The sequence below is a fragment of the Mesocricetus auratus genome, unplaced genomic scaffold, assembly GCF_017639785.1.
Source record: "Mesocricetus auratus isolate SY011 unplaced genomic scaffold, BCM_Maur_2.0 Super-Scaffold_4256, whole genome shotgun sequence".
NCBI classification, from domain to species: Eukaryota; Metazoa; Chordata; class Mammalia; order Rodentia; family Cricetidae; genus Mesocricetus; species Mesocricetus auratus.
The window spans coordinates 46470639-46485243 of NW_024429182.1; the positions used below are offsets into that span (position 1 = coordinate 46470639).

Here is a 14605-nt window from a genome sequence, read left to right on the forward strand (position 1 = left end):
CACTCAGAATGATTTCCAAGTAAATTTCCTAATGCTATTTCTCATAGCAACTGAACTATATTCTTGTGTTTAAATGTGCTACATTTTTATTGTCCATTTATTAGTTCATTGACACCTGCAAAATAAAAAAGACAAACATGGTATGTACTCACTCATATATGGATTTTAGATATGGATCAGGATAGTGCCAGTCTGCACTTCCACAGATAGAGAGTCTGGGAAACAGGAAAGAACCTAAAAGATATGCATATATGCATAGTACCCAAGAGAAGAGGATGGAGACAAGATCCTCTGAATGGATGGGGAACAGGGCCGGGGGGGTAGTGGGACCTGGGAAGAATAGAGGGGGTAAAGAGGAAGGGAGTTGGTCATGGGGGAACAGGAAGTTGAGGGGGTGGGGGTAGAATAGGGGGAAGAGGGAATCATAGGATCGAAGACAGACCAGGCACCAGAGTGACCTCCAGTGATCTAAAGGTATAACACCAATTGGCCAGCTAAGCAATAGTGGAGGGACCACCTCGAATGCCCATTCCTGATAATGAACTTGATGTCTATAACTATCGAGGGACCACCTCGAATGCCCATTCCTGATAATGAACTTGATGTCTATAACTATCCGGGAGCCTTCATCCTGGGACTGATGGAAGCAGAGGCAAACACACAACTAAGCACTGAACTGAACCCAAGGAACCCAGTGACAGAGAGAGAGGAATGATGAGCAAATTGGCAAAGAATGGGCTGGCAAAACCAGCAGAGACAGCTGATCTGAACAGGGGAGTGCTCTTGGACCCCAGACCGACAGTGGGGAGGCCAGAATGGGACTGATCTGGACCCCCCAAATGTGAGTGTCAGTGAGAAGGCCTGGACAACCTATGGGGCTCTGAGCTGTGGATCAATGTCTATCCCTGGTATACAATCTGTCTTCATGTGCCTATAGCACAAAGAGAGATGCTCTCTCAGCCTGGACTCTTAGGGGAGTGCCTTGACCCTACCAAGAGTAAAATGATAGACTCTAGACATCCCCTAGGTGGAAGGATTTGGCAATAGGGTGGGAGGGAGGGTGGAAGGGGAGTGCGGGAGGAGGGGAGGGAGAGTGAACTGGGATTGACATGTAAAACAAACTATTTAAAATTAAAATAAAAAATATCCAAGAGTAGTGAACATGGGCAAGCAAATATCTCTGAAGTAAATATCCAAATATGATATGGTTGTGGCTTGAGGTTTGACTATCCTCAACTTCATGACATAGCACCACACTGATTTCCAAAAGAGCTGTATAAGTGTCTAGCTCCAAATGAGTAAGTGTTCCTGTTTTATTTCCCACAACCCCAACATTTACTGTCATTTGTTTTATTGATCTTGGCCAATTTTCTGTTCAAAGATGAAGTCTCAAAATAGATTTAATTTGGATTTCCCTGATACTGAGTATGTTGAACACTTCTATAATTGTTTCTTGACTCTTTGCATTTCATCTTTTGAGCAGTCTGTTTAGTTTCAAGAGATGACATTCATTGTTAGATTTGTCTATGATATTAGTATACTATTCAGTGTCTTTTCCTGTGTCAATTAGTTATATAAAAAGCAAAAACCAAATACTAAAAATGGTGCTAGGAAAAGGAAAACTTCACAGCTAGAAACCATAATGTTTAATGAGTTAACTCACGCCCAGAATGACAAATATAAAATATAATCAATCATTGGAGGCTTCTATGTTCAAATATTCAAATGTGAACACATATCCTTAGTACATACAAAAATCAGGATTGAAAAAAGATACCAGATTGGGATAAAGGATGAGGAATAATAAAGAGAGGAATAGCATTGTATAAGAGATATGATCTACTAAATGGGAAAGGCAGTGTCTTAGAGAGTGGACATAGAATATACATACAGGAAGGGAGCATGGTAAAATATGTTCATATTTTAACTTCATACCAAATCTATGGAGTAGTATGCAATGCTGGATATATATATATATATATATATATGCAATTATAATTTAGATTTAGAACTTAATTAAATCTTGTTTCTGACAAGACTATCACAGTTTACTCTAAGTTATAGTCTCAAAAATGAAAAATGAGCAGGCAGTGGTGGCACATGCCTTTAATCCCAGCACTCAGGAGTTAGAGGCAGGCAGATCTCTGTGAGTTCGAGGCCAGCCTGGTCTACAGAGTGAGTTCCAGCACAGCCTCCAAAACAATACAGAGAAACCCTGTCTCAAAAAAAAGACAAAAAATGCAAAACAAGGTTTCATACACAAATAACAGATGAGAAATAATACAAATGAAAATATTCATACAAAAGACAGTTCCAATGAAATTTGCATGGCTTGAAAAACCTTAGTTAATTGACTAAGCCTAGTGAAGACAGTACATTTCCAGCAGCCTTCTTGAATGCATTCTTGACCTCTTTGTTTCCAGGGCTAAAGACCAGAATGTACAAAATGAGGATGATCATGGTGTAGAACATAGATGCCATTTTGTATCTGACCATGGAGTTACTGGAGTTGACTGTAAGTAAATGAAGATGGTTGTCCTATAGAAGATAGAAACAGTAGTGAGGTGTGAGATACAGGTTTAGAAAGCCTCTTTTTAGCCCTCTGTTGAATGCATTCTCAAGATATCAATGAAATAAGTATGTGAGAGTTCAAGATATCTGTGGAGATTTGCTATGTTTCCTATTATGTGGTCAATTTTAGAGAAGGTTCACATTCCACCCAAATACAAAGGGATATACCTTCTTCTCGGCACCACATGGAACCTTCTCTAAAATTGACCACATAATAGGAAACATAGCAAATCTCCACAGATACAAAAAAATTGGAATAACCCCCTGCATCTTATCAGACCACCATGCATTAACATTAGAATTCAACAATAACACAAATCGCAGAAACCCTACAAACTCATGGATATTGAACAATGCACAATTGCACCATCCCTGGGTAAAGGAACAAATAAAAAAAGAAATTAAAGACTTCCTCGATTTCAATGAAAATGAAGACACAACATACACAAACTTATGGGACACTTTGAAAGCAGTGCTAAGAGGAAAGTTTATAGCACTAAGTGCTTACGTGAAAAAAACTGGTGAACAGTCATACTAGAGAATTAATAGCACAGCTGAATGTTTTAGAACAAAAAGAAGCAAACTCCCCCCAGGAGGAGCAGACGCCAGGAAATAATCAAATTGAGGGCTGAAATCAATCAAGTAGAAACCAGGAAAACACTGAGAAGAATCAATGAAACAAAGAGTTGGTTCTTTGAGAAAATCAACAAAATAGACAAACCTCTGTCCAAACTAACCAAAAGACAGAGAGAGAACATGCTAATTAACAAAATCAGGGATGAAAAAGGGGACATAACAACTGGACTCTGAGGAAATCAAGAGAATCATCAGGGCATACTTTGAAAATCTGTACTCCACAAAATTTGAAAATTTAAAGGAAATGGACAATTTCCTGGATAGATACCACTTGCCAAAACTAAATCAAGAACAGATAAATAATCTAAACAGACCTATAACCCCTAATGAAATAGAAGCAGTCATCAAAAGTCTCACAAATAAAAAAAGCCCAGGCCCAGATGGCTTCAGTGCAGAATTCTACCAGAAATTCAAAGAAGAGCTCATTCCAATACTTGTCAAAGTATTCCACACAATAGAAGCAGAAGGCTCACTGCCAAAATCTTTCTACGAGGCTACAATTACCTTGATACCCAAGCCACACAAAGACACAACTAAGAAAGAGAACTATAGACCAATTTCCCTCATGAACATTGATGCGAAAATACTCAATAAAATACTTGCAAACTGGATTCAAGAACACATCAGAAAAATCATCCACCATGATCAAGTAGGCTTCATTCCAGGAATGCAGGGATGGTTCAACATTAGAAAATCTATCAATGTAATCCACCATATTAACAATCTGCGAAAGAAAAACCACATGATCATCTCACTAGATGCTGAAAAAGCCTTTGACAAAATCCAGCACCCCTTCATGATAAAGGTCCTAGAGAGATCAGGGATAACAGGAACGTACCTGAATATAATAAAAGCAATATACAGTAAACCAACAGCTAACATCAAACTAAATGGAGAGAAACTCAAAGCAATTCCTCTAAAATCAGGAACAAGACAAGGCTGTCCACTCTCTCCATATCGCTTCAATATTGTACTTGAAGTTCTAGCTACAGCAATAAGACAACAAAAGGAGATAAAGGGGATACAAATAGGAAAAGAAGAAGTCAAACTTTCACTTTTTGCAGATGATATGATAGTTTACATAAGTGACCCAAAAAACTCCGCAAGGTTACTCCTAGAGCTGATAAACACCTTCAGCAATGTGGCAGGATACAAGGTAAACTCAAAAAAATCAGTGGCCCTATTATATACAGAGGATGAAGTGACTGAGAAAGAAATCAGAGAAACATCACCTTTCACAATAGCCAAAAACAGTATCAAATATCTGGGGATAATGTTAACCAAGGAAGTGAAAGACCTGTATATCAAGAACTTTGTGTCTTTGATGAAAGAAATCAAAGAAGATACCAGAAAATGGAAAGATCTCCCATGCTCTTGGATTGGTAGGATCAACATAATAAAAATGGCAATCTTGCCAAAAGCAGTCTATAGATTCAATGCAATCCCTATCAAAATTCCATCACAATTCTTCAAGGACCTGGAAAGAACATTAATCAACTTTATATGGAAAAACAAAAGGCCCAGGATAGCCAAAACATCCCTATACAATAAAGGAACTTCAGGAGGCATCACCATACCTGACTTCAAGCTCTATTATAGAGCTATAGTCCTGAAAACAGCTTGGTATTGGCACAAAAATAGGCATGTAGACCAATGGAACCGAATCGAAAGCCCTAATTTTAACCCACACACCTATGAACACCTGATTTTTGACAAAGAAGCTAAAACTCTACAGTGGAAAAAAGAAAGCATCTTCAACAAATGGTGCTGGCATAACTGGGTACTGGTATGCAGAAGACTGCAGATAGATCCATGTTTATCGCCTTGTACAAAACTTAAGTCCAAATGGATCAAAGATCTCAACATACATCCAGCCACACTGAAACTTTTAGAAGAGAAAGTGGGAGATACTCTTCAACGAGTTGGTACAGGACACCACTTCCTAAACATAACACCAGTGGCACAGGCACTGAGATCGACAATTAACAAATGGGACCTCCTGAAACTAAAAAGCTTCTGTAAGGCAAAGGACACAGTCAAAAAGACAAAAAGGCAGGCCACAGAATGGGAAAAGATATTCACTAACCCTACATCTGACAGAGGGCTAATCTCCAAAATTTATAAAGAACTCAGGAAACAAGTCTCCAAAACACCAAAGGATCCACTAGAAAGGTGGGGTACAGAGCTAAATAGAGAATTCTCAGTAGAGGAGGCTAAAATGGCCAAGAGACACTTAAGAAAGTGCTCAACATCCTTAGCCATCAGGGAAATGCAAATCAAAACAACTCTGAGATACCATCTTAATCCTATCAGAATGGCTAGAATCAAAAACACCGAAGACAATTTATGCTGGAGAGGATGTGGAGAGAGAGGAACACTCCTCCACTGCTGGTGGGAATGCCGACTCATACAGCCTCTTTGGAAATCAGTATGGAGATTCCTCAGGAAAATGGGAATTAATCTACCACTAGACCCAGCAATTCCACTCTTAGGCATTTATCCAAATGAGGCAGGTTCATAAAACAAGGGCATCTGCTCCACTATGTTCATAGCAGCATTGTTTGTAATAGCCAGAACCTGGAAGCAACCTAGATGCCCCTCAACTGAAGAGTGGATAGAGAAAATGTGGTACATTTACACAATGGAGTATTACTCAGCAGAAAAAAACAATGGAATCTTGAAATTCGCAGGGAAATGGATAGCACTGGAAGAAAGCATCCTGAGTGAGGTAACCCAGTCGCAAAAAGACAAACATGGTATGTACTCACTCATATATGGATTTTAGATATGCATCAGGATAGTGCCAGTCTGCACTTCCAGAGATAAAGAGTCTGGGAAACAGGAAAGAACCTAAAAGATATGCATATATGCATAGTACCCAAGAGAAGAGGATGGAGACAAGATCCTCTGAATGGATGGGGAACAGGGCGAGGAGTGGGGGGGAGTGGGACCTGGGAAGAATAGAGGGGGTAAAGAGGAAGGGAGTTGGTCATGGGGGAACAGGAATTTGAGCGGGTGGGGGTAGAATAGGGGGAAGAGGGAATCATAGGATCGAAGACAGACCAGGCACCAGAGTGACCTCCAGTGATCTAAAGGTATAACACCAATTGGCCAGCTAAGCAATAGTGGAGGGACCACCTCAAATGCCCATTACTGATAATGAACTTGATGTCTATAACCATCCGGGAGCCTTCATCCTGTGACTGATGGAAGCAGAGGCAAACACAAAATTAATCACTGAACTGAACCCAAGGAACCCAGTGACAGAGAGAGAGGAGTGATGAGCAAATTGGCAAAGAATGGGCTGGCAAAACCAGCAGAGACAGCTGATCTGAACAGGGGAGTGCTCTTGGTCCCCAGACCCACAGTGGGGAGGCCAGCATGGGACTGATCTGGAACCCCCAAATGTGAGTGTCAGTGAGAAGGCCTGGACAACCTATGGGGCCCTGAGCTGTGGATCAGTGTCTATCCCTGGTATACAAACTGTCTTCATGTGCCTATAGCACAAAGAGAGATGCTCTCTCAGCCTGGACTCTTAGGGAAGTGCCTGGACCCTACCAAGAGTAAAATGACAGACTCTAGATATCCCCTATGTGGAAGGATTTGGCAATAGGGTGGGAGGGAGGGGGGGAAGGGGAGTGCGGGAGGATGGGAGGGAGAGGGAACTGGGATTGACATGTAAAACAAGCTATTTAAAATTAAAATAAAAAATGATAAAAAAAAGAGTTCAAGATAACCACAAGCGCAAAAACAACATGAAATGCACCCAACAAAAGGATATAATCTCATTTATGGGATATTAGAACAAGACAAGAGCAATTATTTTGGGAATGTCACAGAACAAGTGATTAATCACATTAGAATGACAAAAGTATAGTTGGTAAGTGAAAACAACATGGATGGAGAATTGGAGAAGTCCATCGCATAGTAACAGGTATAGTAACAGATGCTACTTTTCATCAAGGTTGATTAATGTAGGGACTTACACACATCTGCATGAAGGCAAAAACTATTGAGGACAGGAAGAAACTTTCATCAGTGGCAAAGGCTATCAAGGAGAACATCTGGGTAGCACATGCATTGTAGGATATGACCTTGTGCTCTGTGAGAAACCCTTCCATTATTTTGGGAGTAACTGATGAGGCATAAACAAAATCCACCTGGGAGAGGTTGTTGAGGAAAAAATACATGGGAGAGGGAAGTTGGGAGTTCAGTAGAAACAGCATGATTATCCCAAGGTTCACAATCAGTGTGATCATATAAATGAGAGTGAAAATTCCAAATAAGGGTACCTAAAGCTCTGAGGTATCTGTTATCCCCACAAGTATACATTCAGTCACCTCTGAAATATTTTCCATGAAAGTCAATTGGAATTGTTATGAGATATGCTTATAAACAAATAAAATTTGTAGAAACTGATCATCGATGTCAGATAGAAAATATGAAAAAGATATTTTGCCTATATATTGTATTTCTATCCAGAAAGAAGCTACATACAACTGAAACTGGGTAGGAGCAGGGAGTCTGTTCATATGGAAATGTTACAAACTTCTTTGAAGGGAGTGGTTGACACAAGTGTGCCACATCATAATTGTGGGGCACAATTCCATTTGCCTGCAATTTAGAACACTATTGTCTCTTCTAAGCTTAACTGTATTAATACTTTTATAACTATTTGTAATAGCAACAAACATTTTGTTTAAGATTAATGTTGAAAACTTAGCCAGCAGACAGCACTGTGAAGAACAGGTCATCATGATTTGGTATTGTCTGAAAAAAATTGGAAATTTATTTTCATTCTCCAATGTATCCTGCAACACTTTAAATATTCAGTGATCTGCCATATTTTGTAAAGGCAGGGCATATAAACGAGCGCATGAATTTCTTCCTATTTTTGTAAATTTCTATGTACTATAAGGTAAATGAATCATTTTAGCAAGTGTTTTACACACCAAGAGTCATGGCTTGTATTATTAGCCGCAGCAAGGTATTAGATGACATAACAAGCTTTGTTTAATGACGTTTCGTCTTTACTGGAGAATAGATAAATAGCCTTGACCCTCAGTCTGTCTACTGTGCTAAAGGAAGCTGTGGCTCACCTTCAGATGATGGAAGTAGTCTGATAAAAGCTAAATTCTGAGCATATGATGTCTCTTGCTGGGAAACATCAGCAACAATCCTGGAAATTCATGAAGATTCCCCATGAAAATAAGGAAGGGAATATATCAGGAGAACAGGGAAAAAGGCTAACACAATAGGTGACGTTTCTCATACAAACCTCTTCTCATAACCCTTAGTAGGGTAAACCCCATCCTAGATCAACCTCATGTCAGAACAATGACTACACAGAATATATTTCTACTCATTGAAACATTGAATCCAGTGAAGCTCAAAATGCCTAGCATGAAAAACTTAATCAAGCAGTGAAGACACCCAGCATGTCCAGAAATAAGAAATATAAATCAAACCTGCAGGCTCAAAGATCTGTGTGTTCAGTACCTTCTAATTCCTCAAAGACAATAAGTTATTAGTGGAATTACCAGTTATGGTTGAATACATAGGCTTTCAAACCTCATTTACTCCTGTAAATTTCAAATATGCTAAGTGGCTGAAGAATCATACCCCAAAAAGTCACTGTTCTCCTTCTGAAACAGCTACTGTTACACAACCATCATAGAAACAAGAATGCCTCCTGTTTGTTTGTCACTAAGCAACAGTCTGCATCAATGTGCCAGAGAACAAAGGATAATGGTGATTAGTTTTATTAAAGCATATTTATTAATTCTCAAGTCAATAAAAGATTCAACTTTAAAAGCAAAAAAAATATTCAGTGATCTGTGATCCTTCACTAGGGATACTTGGATCTAATTAATTTCTCCCTAATTATTGAGGCTTTGTGTTGGGTCATTTCCTTCAAATATTTGCACCTTTAAAAAACTGCATATTCTATGTCACACATTCTTAATTTAAATATTCATATATGCAAACATTTCAAATAAAGGAGTATGTTGAGTAAGACGATATTGTAAATAAATGGATTTGGTACTACATGATGAAAGGAAAGAGCTGATTAGCATATTGTTGTAGTGAGAAATTGACTCCTGCAACTGTAGTGCTGAACATGCCCTTTTCAGTGTTGTCACAGGTACAGATGTGATCAGATAAAAGGATTGAATTGGGGCTCAGAATGCCCCTTCTGGGTGCTGAGAGCATCAGGATGGCAGGGTCTGCATTCTTGGAGTTGGAGCAACAGACAGTCACTTGTTTCCTGTGTAAGTTCATTTTCCCCCAATAAATTCCTCTTCATTCTATACTGAGTCTAGTGAATGCTGATTTCCATGCCCACATCTGACACTCTGAAAATGGGTAGACTCACTTGACCAACCTCTATAACAGCAATGGAATACCCAGATTAACATTCCTCCATTATCAAATATGAACCATAAACAAGCTCATAGTTGTGGTAAAGATATTGTAAGGCACTATATAAAACAGACACCATCTATCTAGACTGTAGAAAAACAGAATACAAGTGTCAAAATATCAAAAGCCCTACTCTTAAAGTGGCAAACAGATGAACCTGTCTGGATGGGGCAATGTCCTATGACGTCTGAGAAGCTAGAGGCTCTACAAAAGCTGGTATTTGTTATCTAAAAGAAATCTGGAAAATGGAAAATGCTTAAGGACCTGAGAACCATCAATAAAGTAATTCAGCTAATGCGCTCTCTACAGCCTGGAATGCCTTTGCTGGTACCTAAAGAATAGCCTATTATGGCTAGTAATTTAAAAGGTTGTTTACTATTGCTTTACAAGAAAAAGATAGAGAAAAATTTGCCTTCATGGTGCCTACTTACAACAATTCTCAGACTGTCAAGTGATATCAATGGAAGGTCTTGCAACAGGGTGTGTTAAAGAGCCTCACCCTGTGCCAATATTTTGTGCAAAAACTATTGGGAATAACGCATAAACAGTTTCCACAATACATAATTTACCATTATATTGATGATATATTGTTGGATGTCTAAGATGTTAGAAAAATATTTGAGGAAGTAAAGGAAGTTTTACCTCACTAGGGAATAAAAATTGACCCTGAAAAATACAAAGAGGAGATTCTATCAATTATTTAGGATATAAGATAGTTCTACAGAAAATTAGACCACAAAAAGTAAAGATCAGGAGAGATTGATACCAGACTGTTAATGATCTTCAAAAATTTCTAGGAGAGATTTCCCAGCTGCAGACTATTATTGGATTAGGACATTATTTAAAAAACTTGAAAATTACCCTAAAAGGGGACAAGTTGTCCATGAATATTATCAGCTGAAGTTGAAAAGGAATTAGAATGGGTAGAAAAGAAATCACTAGTAGGACATGTGGACCATGTGGATCCAAAGCTAGAGTGTATTCTGGTTATATGAGCATCTAGAGAATACCCCTCAGGGATTTTGATGGAGAGGGAAGATATCATATTAGAATGGATATTTCTACCATACAAACAGAATAAAAATTAAAAACATATATAGAAAAAAATTTCTGATTTGATATTAAAAGGAAAAGCAAGAGTTTGTCAACTGACAGAGAGGGACTCAGAAGAAATTATAGTACCTTTAACTAATGAGGAAATGTCTTCCTTATGGAAAGATAATAGATATTGGCAAACAGCTTGAAGTAACATTTTGGGAACAATTAGCAACAATTGCCCTAAAAATGAGAAAATAAAATAAAGTCATTTGGATCCTTCCATGCATTGTAAGGAAAACACCAATCTCTGGAGTCCCTACATTTTGCAAAAAATCAGATAAGACAGGATGTAAATCAGGAAAACTAAAGTAGTTCAAAGTCCTTATAACTCTGTACAAAAGGCAGAGTTGTATGTCTTCTCGTGGTACATAGGGATTTTATAGAACCTCTCAATATAGCTACTGACTCTCAATATGCAAAGAGAGTCATCTTACACATTGAAACTGCTTTATTTATTCCTGATGATACAGAATTAACTTCATTGTTTATACAATTACAAGAAATCATCAGAAATAGGAATCATACATGCATGTATGTATGTATGTATGTATGTATGTGTGTGTGTGTCACATCAGATCCCATACAGGTCTGACAGGTCAACTAGTACAAGGCAATGATGAAATTTGTCATTTATTAATGGGAAGTATGCTGGAGGCCTCACAATTTCATTAAAAACACCATGTGAATAGCAAAGGTTTAAAACGGGATTTTTTCCAACACTTGGCAACAAGATAAGGAAATAGCAAAAAAAAATGCCCTACTTGTTCCTTTTATAACTTCTTTACCAGCAGGTAGTAACCGTAAAGATATACATACAAATGAAATTTGGCAAATGGGTATGTTTCACTTTGCAGAATTTGGAAAATCAAAAAATGTGCACCATGCAATAGACACATTTTCAGGATTTCAGTGAGCCACTGCTATGAGCTCTGAAAAGGCTGATTCTGTTATTACATACCTATTAGAGGTAATGGTCATTATAGGTATACCTGCACAAATAAAACTGATAATGCTTCAGCATATGTCTCCAGCAAATTGAAACAGGTTTTATGTTATATTATAACATAAGGCATATAACTGGTATACCACAAAATCCTACAAGGCAAGCACTTGTTGAGAGATCTAATTTCACTTCAAAGTAAATGGACAGGGGGAGCCAAGACCCCCAAACACAGATTACATAATGTTTAACTAACATTAAACTTTCTTAATGCTAATGAGGAAAGAAAAACAGTTGCAGAACGACCTCTGGTAGTGGATCAGTATTTATCCCTAGTATATGAGTGGACTTTGGGAGCCCACTCCATATAGATAGATACTCTCTCAGCCTAGACACACAGCAGATGGTCTATGTATTGCTCCAAATGATATAACAGACTCTGAATATCCCCAATGGAAGGCCTCACCCTCCTTGGGGAGCAGAAAGGGGATGGGATAGGGGTTAGTAAGGGCCAGAGGAGGAGGAGAGGGAACTGGGATTGACATGTAAAACAAGCTTGTTTCTAATTTAAATAAAAATGAAAAAATAAAGACACTGGACATAGAAACAAACTTCTGAGCTAAATCATCCGGTGTACTTCAAGGATGCATTAACCTTAGTATGGAAACCAGAATATGTGTTATGTTGGAGGCTTTTGCCTTTGTTTCTACAGGAGAAGAAAAGCTTTAGATACTCTAAAAGTTGACCAAGAGCTGATTTGAAAAGGAGAAACTTCTTGATGAGGAGAAATGATAAGTCATTCACCAAGGTATATGCTGTGAGTTGTATGGAGACCTCACAAAGGTAGGGGAAGTGTTCTGTTCTTGTCTTTACAGGAATACAGAAAATACCCATCTTCAAGAAACCAAAATACACAAAACATGTAAATGCCTAAAGAAGAGGGAATAGATATCCAGAAAGAACCATGAAACAAAGAATCTGATGTACTCATCGTAAAATCCTCATACTAAACTTGTGTCTTTTTACTTTCCAGTACAATCATAGTCCTAATTCACATAAAAATCAAAATTGTCTTAGGAGTTGGATTTGGCCCTCCTCCAAATTCAAACATATTGTTTAATTAAAATTTAGAGTTTCTGTCTCATATCAAAAGGCCAACTGATATAAGAAAGAAGAAAACAAAATTTAGTTCTACTATTGTCTTAATTCTGTTCTCTCACAAAAATTCTATTCCCTCATACTTATTTTCATCCATATTGTTACCTTTCCATGTTTGCTTAACTATTAAAGTTAAACCTTCTGTGTTGATATTAATGTTTAAGTCTTCCACAGTGAACAAAAAATATCCTAACAGCAATCTTTGAATTCTCTGGAAAGAAGGTGGGGTCCCCACTTCATCAATCCACTTGATTCAACATGAAGTCTTTGAACTATCAAACACCACGCTAAGACTGGTTTGGGACTATACTGATCTAGACAATTCCAGACTAAGTAGCTGAAACTGTACACCTCCTTATTATACCCTGGTGAGAGAGTCAGATAAGAACTTCATTGGCCCAATGCCCACATCCTGGAAATAATCATGTTGTGTAGTCTTCTTCCATATCTGAAACTTTGCTGTGGTGTAGCATCTAGGCTTGTTCTTGCAAAATTTCAAGTTATAGGTCATAAGATTAGCAAATGTCTGGGGAGCAGTGACATATGATTGAGTATCTTTATAGGCCTATGATCCAGGTAAACACTCCAGAGATCTGTTAACATTTTGTCTGTGAGTGTTTATGAAGATATTGAAGGATAGTTCAGAGAATAGAACCTGAAATTATCAGTTCAGCTGAACTACAGCAAACTTAGGCAGAAAAATAACAAAACAAACCTCATTGAAAACTCAGTGCACATCATGGAATTCTTGTCTGCTTTCATTACTACCATATTTTTCATTACAAAAAAGAAATTTCATATTCAAATGTATTTGATCATATTCTTCCCCTCCCCTAAAATAGAGCTTTGACACAAATGACTTAGTATGATCTCAACATAAACGTTTCTTTCTGCCCATTTAATTGTAAAGAAAATATCCATTTTATCACTACACTTCTTCATATTTATTTTATTTTTAAATACCAATCTTAATGAATATAAGTAGAGTATACAATATAATGATATGATATAAATACACACAATGAAATGATCATTTTGTAGGTCTAATTTACACAGTCCTCATCTTACACATCCATACTTTTTAGGTTTAAGAACTTTGGTTCTTTCCACCTTAACCCACCTTTAATTACTTGAATAATACAGCAAGATATCTTATAATCAAAGTTCAGGAATATGTTATATCTTAGAAAACTAAAGAGAACTGATAGTTGTTTTCTGGTCTCAAGTCTCATAGTGGAACTTTCACTGGTCTTAGGGACACTGGAATCTTCTTTTTCAGAGATTAGTACCCAAGCAAACCTGGATTAGTGTCTTAAATGGAGAAATGAGATTCAAGGATAAAAATATGATGCACAGTTTGAGATATTAAAAGAAGAATGGAACTTTTCCCTTCTCAGGGGTTCTATGTATGTCACTCTTAAGGTTCTCTTTGTTTCCTAGATTATCTGGGGTTGTGAATTATAGCCTGGTTACACTTTGCTCTATGTCTAGTATACACCTGTGAGTGAATACATACCATTTTGTCTTTCTGTGTTTGGGTTACCTCACTCAGGATAGTTTCTCCTAGTTTCATCCATTTACCTGTAAATTTTGAGATTCCATTGCTTTTTTTCCACAGAGTAATACTCCATTGTGTATATATACCATATTTTCTTTATCCATTCTTTGGTTGAGGTACATATAGGTTGCTTCCAGGTTCTGGATATTACAAATAGTACTGCTATGAACATAGAAAAAGAGATATCCTTGTAATATGAGTTTGCACTTTGGGTATATGCC

The 14605-nt window shown here is 37.7% G+C and overlaps 1 pseudogene; it reads right to left on the bottom strand.

Moving 5' to 3' along the window:
• Positions 1-7006: 7006 nt before the first annotated feature.
• LOC101838963 lies at positions 7007-7565 on the bottom strand (annotated as a pseudogene).
• Positions 7566-14605: the final 7040 nt, after the last annotated feature.